Below are 12,029 nucleotides of genomic sequence, written 5' to 3'. Positions count from 1 at the left end.
CCAGTCCACCTGACACTCCTTCTCCTCCACCTGCAGAAGGCCTCGGTTCTCCCCTCTCCTGGGCCCTGCCGCTGTCCCCAGTCACCGCCTCTCCTCTCTGCCTCACTACCCAGGGACTTGTTCAGAAGAGCAGCCCACCTTTGTGGCCTTCCTCTCCCGCATCCGTCCTGGCTCTCTGCCCCTCTGACTCTCGACCCCGAGCTGGCCCAGTGCCCCCAGCCCCTGCACGTTAAAGGCACTCCTGTCCAGGGTTCTTGGCTGCGCAGGGCAATACCCACCCCCAACCGCCCCCCAAGCTCCTGGACCTCTCCCAAAGCTACTCTACAGCCTCTGCGGCCCTGCGGGGGTGAAGTGGCTCCTCTGGGCTCTCCCAGGCTCCTTGCCCTGTGACTTTGAAGTCCCTCTCCATTATGGCTTCATGCCCCTCCCAGCTTCTTTAGTGCTGGCTTCACCCCAAATATCCCTGCCAAACTCAGAAAGCGCCCGGTGCCCACTAGACGACCGCTCCACAAGGCATTGCTGGAAAGCCCACCTTTTCCAAAGTCATCCCACAGGGCAGAGCCCGGGGTGAAGTTAATCACTGTGACACACATGTGCATGCACACACATACACACATGCACACATGCATGCATGAGTGTGCACATACATGTTCGTGGCCAAATATGAGGGGAAACTGTCTCTTGGAGATTCAGTGGTGCATTAGCAGATTAAAGACTCTGAGAAGTCTGGCAATTAAATGCAACTGTTTAACTTGGTTTAACCCAGTATTTTCTCAAACGCAGATGTCTTTTTGATGGCACATCTATTAGCACCTTGAGAACAAGTGTTCTATGGGACTCCAGTTTGGAAAATTACTTTACAGCTGGACTTAGAACATCAAGGCTACAAGTGAGAGAAAACAGCAGATGCTCATATTGTGTATGTTTTGTGCTAGGCACTTTTCAATGTGCTTTACCTAGAAGAAGCCTGTTAATGTTCACACCCACCCCAAAAGGTAGGTGCTGTCATTATCCCCTCTTTCCTGTTGAGGAAGCTAAACCACAGATTGCTCAAGTAACATAGGAAGCCAAGTGTATCAGTCAGCTTGGGCTAGGTGATGCTGCAGTAACAAACATCCCCATACTCAGTGGCTGATAGCAATCCATGCCTACCTCTCACTCAAGCTGCCTATCTATCATCTTCACTCCAGTGTCCAGGTGAATGGGGCAGCCACCAGGTGGGGTACTGCCCAGGGGAGAAGTCTCGCAGAGAACCTCATGCTTCCCAAGAGAGACACGTCACTTCCAGTGGCCTTTCATTGTCAAAAGTCAGTCACATCTCTACTCCTGAGTTCAATGGTGTGGAGGTATAGTTGGGCAGTGAACATATGCAAATGGTCATGTGGGCATTTGAGCCCTGGTTGTCCGACTGCAGCCCCTGCTCACATCCACCATGCTCCACAGCACTGGCTCTTAGGTGAAGGACTCTGGTCCTCATGGCGGGAGAATCCCAGTGAGTGACTCTGTGGCCCCCCCATTCCCTGTGCAGGACTCTGTCACATGGTCCACACCATTGCCCCCTCTTAGAATGTCCACACCCATCCCTCCCACCAGCTGAAATCACAAGCACCTGCCCAGGTCAATGTGAACACAGTCCCTTCTACAAAGCACTACTCAGTTCTCCCATTGGAGGAACCCACTTCCTACCCTGAACTTCTGTGTCAGTCTCCTGGAGTTTCCTTTGTGCTCTAGCCATTGGTGGTCTAATTTAATCCCTGCCCCCACTCCTTCCTTAGCCATCGGCTGTGATTCCTTGAGGATAGGGCTCTATCAAGTCCCTCTGACTCCCTGCCCTGTGGTCCTTCCTACTGCAGTGAAGACTCCACCTGACTATGAGAGTCTAGGAGCATGATCACAGCTTTGCAAGACCAGGGGTGGCTTGTCGGTGGGTTCAATGGGCCCACATATATTGCGAAATAAGTAATTACTGGGCACCTCTATGCATAGCTACCTTTAAGGAACACACAACCTAACTGAAGTAACTGTAAACTATCTAGAAAGTATTCATCAACTTAATAGAAGAGCCAGGACTATGGGGCTTATAAGGACCGAGGCAAACCAAGGGTCTGGGGAGGCCAGGGAGGTTTGCCAGGCTGGAGCTGGAGCTGCAAGTCAGAGCCAGCTGCAAAAGGTGGGCAGAAGGAGAAGGGGCTCCCCGGGACAGGAAGCCACTTCGCTTTAAATCACATAAAGGCAGTGGCAGTAACAGCAACATGATGTTGTTAAAATTTGACCTGGGTGAGGGAGTCTATCCCTGACTTGCTCCTGATCTAAGGGGAAAAGCATTCAGTCTTTCACCATTAAGTATGTCAGCTGTAGGCTTTTCATAAATCCCCTTCATTGGGTTGAGGAAATCCCCTAATTCCTAATTTGCTAAGGGTTTTTTTTTTTTCAGTCAGAAATGGATGTTGGATTTTGTCCAATGTGTCTCTGAATCGATTGAGATGATCATGTGGTTTTTCTTTTGTAGCCTGCTAACATGTTGAGTTACATTGACTGCTATTTGAATGTTAAACCAACCTTGCATTCTTGGGACAAAACCCACTTGGCCATGATGTATCATCCTCTTTACATATTACTGGATTCAACTTGATAACATTTTGTTAGAAAATGTTTACATCTGTGTTAATGAGAGATATTGGTCCCTAATTATCTTTTCTTGTAATGTCTTTGTCTGCTTTTGGTATCAGGGTAATATTAGTCTCATAGGACAAGTTAATATGTATTCTCTCCTCTCTTATTTCCTAGCAGTGTTTGTGTACAGCTGGTATTATTTTTATTGAAATCTTTGGTACAATCCAAACATTGGGGAAGCCATCTGGGCCTGTAGTTTTCTTTGTGGGAAGGTGTTTTACCACAAATCCAATTTCTTTAACGCTTACAGTGCTATTCCAGTTACCAATTTCTTCTTTAGTAAGCTTTGATAGTTTGTATTTTTCAAAGAATTTGTTCATATCATCTAGGAGTCAAAAGTATTGTAAAGTTGCTCATAACATTCCCTATTATCCTTTCAATATCTGTAGGATCTATAGTGATGTCACCTATTTCATTCCTGAAACTGGTGATTTATTTCTTCTTCTTTGTTCTATCAGTCTGCTAGAGATTTATCAGTTTTATTCATTTTCTCAAGTAATTGGTTTTGGTTTTATTGATTTTCTTTATTGTCCTTCTGTTTTCTATTTCACTGACTTCTGATCTGCTCTTTATTTATTTTCTCCTGTCTACTTTGGGTTTAATTTGCCCTTCTTTTGCTAGTTGCCTGAGGAGAAATCTAAGATCATTAATTGGAGACCTTCTTCTTTTCTAGTCTAAGCATGTAGTGTTATGCATTTCTCTCTAAACACTGTTTAAGCAACATTCCACCATTTTTAATATGTTGTGTTTTTATTTTCATCCAGTTAAAAATATCTTCAATTTTCCATTTTGATATTTTCTTTAGCCCATGGGTTCTTTAGAAGTGTATTAATTGTTTCCAAAAATTTTGAGATTTTCTTTTGAGATATAATTCTGTTATTGATTTCTGACTTAATTACATTGTGGTCAGAGAACATATTTTGTATGACTTGTATCATTTTGAAGTTAGTAATACTTGTTTTTATAACACAGAATATGGTCTAATGTCATTGTTCAGTATACACTTGAAAGGAATGTACGTTCTTCTGGTGGTGGTAGCATGTGTATAAATGTCAATCAAGTCACGTTGGTGATAGTGTTATTCAAGTCTTCTCTTTCTTTATTGGTTTTGGGCTTACTTGTTCTATTAATTATTGAGAAAGGTGTAGTGAAATCCCAGATCATCATTGTGGAGTTTCTATTTCTCCATTTAGTTATATCAGTTTTATTTATTTTCACTTTATTTATTTTAAGCTCTGTTGTTATGTGCATAAACATTTAAGATTGTTCTGTTTTCTTATTGAATTGATCTGTTAGTCATTACGAAATGATTCATTATCATGATTCATCTTTTCATCTCTGATAACATGCTTTCCTCTGAAATGTACCTTGACGTTGTTTTCAAAACTGATTAAAAATACCCTAGCAATCTGTGGTAACTTGATGCCACTTTCCTGGGCATTCTAATGGTGCCAGTCCATGATATCCAACTTTGCCATTTCCTGATGTCCCTGAAAAGGTGGACCTGGGGCAGGAGCCAAGCTTTCCTTTTGTCTCTGTGAAGCCCAACACCTCTGTTGCTTGCTGGAAATGGGGCAGAGGCCCCTTTCTCATTTGCTAGGCCCTGACTGTGAGGCAGGAGAGTCTGAGAGAACATCACTCAGTTCCATTCATCCCACAGGCTCAGAGCCACTGCCTGATGCCAGAGTCGAGGGCACCAAGCACTAAGAGTTAGCCATAGGGCCCCTGGCCAGCAGCAGACAGTGCAGAGGGTCCAGGTGGCTGGTGTCTGCATGGTATAGGGTGGCACATGGGAGGGGCCCCTTGTGCTGGACACTGAAGGATGAGTGAGGTCACCAGGCAGAGGGTGGAGGAAGCAGCACATGTCAAGGGAAGGGCTGAGGGAAGCAGCACATGTCTGAGGGACGGGCTGCAAAATGGCTCTAGGAATAGTGAAGGCTTTGGGATGTCACATGTAACCAGGGTGGCCCTCGCCTCTCTCTTAGCCACACCCACAATGTCCAAATTGGCCTTACCCAGCACATAGCAATCATGTCACCTCCTCCTCTCCCTGCCCTTGGCAGACATCACTAGTCGATTGTGGCATTATTCCCATGGACCCCAGTGTGCAACTGGAAACCTATTGAACACTGCCAGACTGAAACCCGCTCCCATCACAGCTGCCTGTGAAATTAATTTTAACCTGATATTACAGCTATGGAAAGTTAGAGACAAACGTGAAGGTTTTCCCTGGCTGTTTTTACCTCCCGAAGCTGACTCTGGCCCCAGACCTCACCAAACCCAGCTGTCCTTTGGAAAAAGGCTGATCTGATACTGCTTATCTATACCAACTCCCGCAAAAAAAAGTAATCAGAATGCAAGAACTGAGGGAGAGGCAGAGGGGAGGAAAAGAGCAAAGAGAGAGAGGGAAGGAGACAGGGGAGAGGAGAGTTGAAGAGAGAAGAGTGAGGAGCCCCACGGATGCCTTTGGACACCCCCTATCTGACACTCAGGAAAACCCAGCAGCAACTCTCATGAGGTGGTGGAGAGATCAGCTCTGTTGTGCTGGGAACATGAATTAGACCCTGCAGCGCCCCCTTCAGGCCTGCCTTCCCAGGGCAAGCCCTCTACAGTTCATCAAGAGAAGTCTTTATTTATGTGGGTCTTTTTGAGAAAAATAAAAACTGAAAATGCTGTCTGCATCTTGCCTTTGGACATGTGACCCGAAGAAATGCTTTATTTATATGTCTAGATGTATACCTGTGCCCACACACCTGCTCCACAGCACACACATGTGTGCACACCACAGGAGTGGGCACAACACACACCCCAATACACACCTACATGCACATTCCTCGTCCTCTGATCTGGTGCCCACGACTGCAAACCCGTATCAGCTCACGACAATCTCATTTCCTACTGAAATTGAAGGGCTGTCCCTGCCCATGGCTGACTTAGGCCAAGCCAGGATTTATGTTGGAAGGAACAGAGGCATGCAGGACACAGGCATTTTCAGAAATGCACATACTGAAAGGGCCAGTGGAAGGGTGGGAGCAGATGGTACCCACCAGCCATTCTGCCGACTCACACACATGTTTCCAGCAGGCATTGACAGGGTGTGAGCCTTCCTCCATGAACGGGAAGCTGAGGTAAAGGGTGGTGGGAAGTCTCCTGAATGTAGGGTTGGGGTCTGGGATGGCCCCTTGGTCACCCTATGGTGAGCAGTGCTTCCCCCACTGCTGTGTGCGCACTGGTCAACCGGGGAGAACAGTGGCTCCCTTTTGGGCTGGTGGGCCCCCTGACTTAGGAACCCGGGATGTGAGGGACGCTACCATCATACGTTCCATGTCTCTGTTCCAACTGAGTCCAGAGATGCCAGTGGCTGCCTGGAGCGCCCTTGCCTGCGCTGTTGACCTGCTGCCAGGGAGGCCAGGCATGCCTGCGCCTTCAGCACCACCCTTGCGCGGACAGCTCCACTCAGCCTTCTGCTATGAAGCTCACCTGCTGGTTTGCAGGCAGCGCAGTCACCTCCCGCTCAGCATGGCAGAACCAGCTCCAGACCTCTCCCCATCCTCATGTCTCCCTCCTGCAGCCCCCCCTCTCCCTAAAGGGCACCCCCACCTGCCAGGTGCTCCAGCCGTGAGACATCACGGGCACTTCCCTCCCAAACCCTCTGGCTGTCCCTTCAAGCCTTCAGAGTGTGTTGGAGCTGGGGACTAGATGGTGAGGAGCATGAGAGGAAGGGAGGAGACTCCGAGATGCCAACATGTCAGTGTTGGTGGCGGGAGACACCAGGGGCTGAGAGGGAAGGCGAGGGCAGCAGGATGTTTTGGGGGAGCAGGCTTTGGACTCAGCTGTCGGAGGGGCTTGTTGGACAGCCAGGGAGGTGTCAGGGAGGTGAGTGGAGGTGCAGGGATGGAGGTCGTTCCCAACAGCCAGGGCCAGGCACACAAATATGGGGCCCTTGTGTGGTGTGCAGGGGGTCTCAGGAGGAGCGGCACTGAGCCCTGGGGCCCCAACCCCCAGAGAAATCAGCAACTCAGGTGGGGGAAGGGAGGGGCCGCGGGGCCCCAGACACCCAGAAGGAACCTGTGCAGGAGGACAGGGCGAGCATCCAGGTGGGGGCATTTGAGACGCCAGCACACAGAGGTACCAGGCATGGTGGCCAGGCTTGGTGGCCCAGGGTTGCTGTGGGCCTTGATAAACATCTGGCCAGAGGGTACCAGGGAAGGTGAGGGCAGACGGGGCTCAGACAAACCCCTTCTCTTTCAAGAAGACCTGCTGTGAAGAAAAGAATGGCAGAGCCTAGGGGGCCACAGGGGGATGGCTTGTCCAGGGGTCCCGCACTCCCTGGGTACAGCCTCCTGGGTGAAATCCCTAAGAGGGAGCCTGGGCTCCAGACCTCTGTGCCTCAGTTTCCTCACATGGGGGGTGTAGTAAGAGCTTCGTGTGGGGCTGCAGTTGGCATCTTTAGGGCCTAGGAAGGGTTGATGGGGAGATGAAGGTGGACAAACAGGAATGGCTACAGGAAGGGAGGGTGCAGGAGCTAGGGCGAGGGATAGGCAGGGCGTGGTCTTTGAGGGTGGGTGGGAGACAGGCCCAGGCTGTTCCATCCAACGGCCTCTGTCCTCAGGAAACATGAGCAGGAAGGTCAAGACCTGCGTGTGCAGACAGGAGAGGAGAGAAGTGTTCTTTTTCCTGGGAGAGGGGAGGAAGGTTTGCCACACAGAACTGTGTGCATATGTGTGTGTGTGCATCTATGCGTGTGTGTGTGCATGTATGTGTGTGTGCCTGGGTGTGCATATGCATGTATGCGTGTGTGTGTGTGTGGTCCTAGGTATAAAGTGAAGCCAGCTAGCAGGGCAGGGCAGGGCTGCATGCATGGAGAGAAAGGGACGGGGAGGGAACAAGGGAGAGAGGAGAGGTGGGAGTCAGGAGCACAGAGCTCCAGGTGGGCGGCTGAGGATATAAGGAAGGAAGTCATTACAGCATCATGATGAGGTGGGAGGAGGGACCCCACACCTGTACTTCCTGGGCCTGGAGTCTTGGGGTGCTCCATTAGAGACACAGCCTCCTCCACAGAAGCTGGCAAGGCAGTCAGAGATCACAGCAACAGGCTTTCCCAGGTCAGGTGGGCTGGAGCAGCTCAGAGGATGAGGGTTCTGGGGGCTTCACCACCCTGAGAGGGCAGCGTGATTGCTGAGCAGGGACACTAGGGGCAGCATCAGGTGCCAGCCTCATGCCAGGTCTACGCCCAAGCCCCCATCTCCCTCTATGGGCCCTGGGGCCATCTCAGAGCAGCTGCAGGAAGTAAAGCTGGCCTAGTCTGGCCGAACGGTGCTGCCCAACTTAGGAAAGCTCGGACTGAAGTCAGGAGCCAGCCAGGTCCAGCTGTTATGGGCCAGTTAGCCCATTTCCAAGCCCAGGTCCCCTGGCTGGAAAAGGGAAAATTGATCCACTCCTGGACGCGTCCATCACAGGCACTGCGCCAGGCGCGAGGACACAGCTGTGGACAAAAGATCCCGACCTCGAAGGTCATCTTGATGGGAGGGTTATCATCATTACTTTAAATGCCTTTAATTTTAGATTCACTTCCTCTTTGACTCTGAGCCATCTGGAGAAGACTTTGAGATGGAGAGATAAGGATGGCCATCCCGTTCTGCACAGGTTGCGGTGTGGACGGCTATGGCTGTAGAAGGCAGCAAGCCAGGTGCCAGCCTCCAGGGATGAGGGCATGATGGGGGTGGCAGCCATGGGGAGGGGGGAGGAGGTGTGGGCCCTGAGGATTGGGGTGCAGGGCCTGGAAGCAGCGATGGAGAACCAGGCAAGCCCGGCCAGAGTCCCCAGGGGGCGCGGTGCGAGGGTGGGCAGGCCTGGCTGGGGTTGGGGAAGGGTGGAATGGAGGCGGAAAGGGCTGGGACAGTTCTGAGCAGGACTGGTGGGCTCACCAGGGTCTGAGGTGGAGCAGTTGGTGGGCTCAAGTTAGAAGAACACGTGAAGCAGGGTTGGGGGGACCCAGGAAGGTAGACTTGGGGGGCTGGGACCCTGGAGGCCTGCATTAATTTCCCGGGGCTGCCTTCACAGATGATCACAAACTGGGGCCTTCAAACAGCAGAGATGTCTTTTCATGTGTTCTGGAGGCCAGAAGTCTGAGATCCAGGTGTGGGCAGGGCCTCACTCCCAAGGTGTCAGAGGCTCCAGGGAGGCTACCTCCTGCCTCTCCAGCTCCTAGTGGGTCCAGGCGTTCCTTGGCTTTTGGGTGCATTGCTCCAGCCTCTGCCTCCAACTCCGCGTGGCCTCCTCCCCATGTCTCTGAGTCTCTGTCTTGTCTTCTTATAAAGACACCAGTTGTCGGGTTTAGGGTGTACCCTCATCCAGTATAAACTCATCTTACCTGATTACATCTACAGAGACCTGACCTCCACAGAAGACCACAGTTTGAGGCTCCAGATGGACGTGAATTGGGAGGGGACATTATTCACCCCTCTACGGGGATGGAGGAAAACGGTGACAGGACAGGAAGGAGGAAGCTAGGATGGCCTCTTAGAGGAGCTGCTGGGCCAGGTGGCCACTCTCACCCCCTTTCCCCTGCCCCCATGCCCTCGGCTCTCTGTGGGGTTCACCTCCCAGGTGGCTCCCAGCGCCTCCTCAAGGCTCTTTCCTTTTGCAGCGCCTCAGAGCATGTCCAGCACACTGTGCACAGCCTGGAAGGCCCGGGCCAATGAAAAATCAGCAGAGAAACACCAGCTCCCCGACCCAGGTGGGAAGGTTCAGAAGCAGCCTCTGCCACCCAGAGACCGACCTGACAGCAAAGTCGCATCCTCCCGCAGGACGGGAACGAGCTTGAAGGACGCCCACTTTAAGCAAGGCCAAGGCTTCAGTGCCACCCTCAATATGCCACCTCTCCTGCACTAAAAGAGGGCCCAGGACTTGCCCAATTGCCACTTTACCCCGCTGCAGGCCTCCTTCCCTGCAGACGCGACTGAGTAGATGCCCATCACAGAACTGCCGCTTCCGACCGCATCCAGTCTGGAGACAACCCCACTGCTGCCTCAGCCCTCCTCACATTGCCCAACCGAAGCCCAAACCCTACAAGTTCTGACACCCTCTTACCATCACATCCCATGGCACGCTGTCCCGTGACACACCGAGGAATGAACCTGACCTGTGCTTGGTGTGGCCTCGGACCGCCCCTCCCCTGCCGGGACCCAAGCCCAAATGCCTCGTCTTCTCTTCCCGGCTCACTGTCCTCCCTCCCTGCCTGTGCCCCCTGGGACCACCTCCCAATAAGCTGCCTGCTCCCAAGCCCTCCAGCTTGAGTCCCGGTGCCAGGCTCCAGATAAGCAGTGTGTGTGGTGTCCACGCCACCGTGACATGGCCTGACTTCCTCCTCTGCTGTGTCCACCTGGGCTGGCAGGAGGGGCAGGAGCTGGAGGGCTGGGGCCAGATGGAGCCCCAGGGGCCAGTGCTTTATGTCATCTCAGAAACACTGGGGGCATATGAAGCCAGCCGTGGCTTTCACTCAACAGATACAAGCCCAGCGGCCTCCATCCCCATTCCCTGTGGCCGCCCACCTTACCCCAGCCCAGCTCTCCATCCACACCCTCAGGAAGCTGAACCACGTCTGATCTGCCTGGAGAAAGCCCGGCCTTCCTAATGTGGTTCTTGGTGCCCGCAGGTGTGGGCATCCCACACCCACCCTTGCCCCGCTCCGTACCACCCACCACATGCATGCTCACCTGAGGCCTCTCCCGGGCTCTTCTCTCCCTTTCCACCTGCTCGACCCTGGCTCATTCCCCGAGCTCCTGACGCTGCCTCCAGGAAGCCCTTCCTGGGCCCAGGCACGGCCTCCTCGCCACCCTCCCCAGACAGCAGGCCCATTGTCCAGGGCTGTGTCCGCCCTGCCCCGGGGTGCGGCCTTCAGGGACTGCCCCCGAGGCCTCTTTCATCTTCACGTCTCCAGGACCACAAGGGAAGTCCTGATGAGGCAAAACTGAAGAAGAGTTAAAAGCTTGTGTCTGCACAGAAAGCTGCACTCAGCTTTATAGCAGCTTTATTAGTGATTGCCAAAACTTGGAAGCAACCACGATGTCCTTCAGCAGGTGAGTGGATAAACAAACCGTGCTACATCCCGACAATCGAATATTATTCCTGCGCTTTCAAGCCATGAAGACACACGAAGAGCCCTAAACGTATGTTGCTAAGTGAAAAGAGCAAGTCTGAAGAGGCCACACTGCAGGATTCCAACTAGGGGACATTCTGGAAAAGGCAGCACTGGGGAGACTTCGGTAGCACTGTGGTAAAAAGATCAGCGGTTGCCAGAGGGGAGGGGGAGGGAGGGGTGAGTCAGCAGAGCCCCACGGGGGACAGTGATGTTTAGGGCAGTGTCACTGCTCTGCACGGTATTATAATAGTGGATGCATGCTACTATGTGTGTGTCCAGACCCAGAGAATATCCAACACCAAAATCAACCCTAATGTGAACTGTGGGCTTCGGTTAATGACGCCACATCAGTATCGGCTCATCAGCTGGTACCTCCTCAGTACCAGATGCTCATCATGAGGGAAACGGGGGCACATAGGAACCCTCTCTATGATTTTCTCATTTTTTTTTCTTTTTTCTGTAAACCTAAATCTTCTTAAGACATAAAGTTCATCGTTAATTAAAACATACAAAAGTTGGTTGGTAAAGACACGAGGTTTTTGCTGCTCTTGAGCATCAATCGTTTTGTGTGTAGCCAGGCAGAAAGTGGCCTGAGGTGAAGTTGGCCTGGTCCCCAGCCTCTGGGTCCAGCCCCCACTTTCCCGCGAGTTTGTGGGGAGGATGCTTCCAGTGCGTATGTGCTCCAGGTGGGAGGAGGCCAGCTGGGCCTCCAGGCATCTCAGCTTGCTTGGTCAAGGCTGCAGGAGGCTCCACCCCTCCCTGGGGCTCTCTCCTGAAGGCAGATATCTCTCTCCCACTCTGCAGGGATGGTGCAAAAGAGGCTTGGGCCCTACCTGTGCAGCCCCGCCTACCCTCCTCTTTCTCTCTCTGCTTGGATGTTCAGAAACCCACTTTCCAGGAGTGACCTTGCACACAGCACTGCAGCGATGGAAACAGGCCAGGGAGTGGTTGTGAGATGGAACAGCTGAACCTTTGCCCCCAGCACTGATTGGCTGGCAGCCTTGGCTGCAGCCAGGCCTGGCACGGTGAAAATGCAGAAGGCTGTCCAGGCAGCACCAGCAGGTGGCCACTCAGCTCTGTGCCCAGCACGTCGCCAGCCCTCTTTGTGGCCCTGGGCTGCCAGCCTGGGTCTGCGTGGCCTCTGCTTCTCCCAGGAAGGGAGCGGCTGCCTGAACAGCAGCATTGCATTTCTCGGCACTGCAGATGACGCCAA

This window comes from Gorilla gorilla, chromosome 3 (assembly GCF_029281585.2).
Source record: "Gorilla gorilla gorilla isolate KB3781 chromosome 3, NHGRI_mGorGor1-v2.1_pri, whole genome shotgun sequence".
NCBI lineage: Eukaryota > Metazoa > Chordata > Mammalia > Primates > Hominidae > Gorilla > Gorilla gorilla.
Note: the sequence above shows the minus strand (reverse complement) of the source record.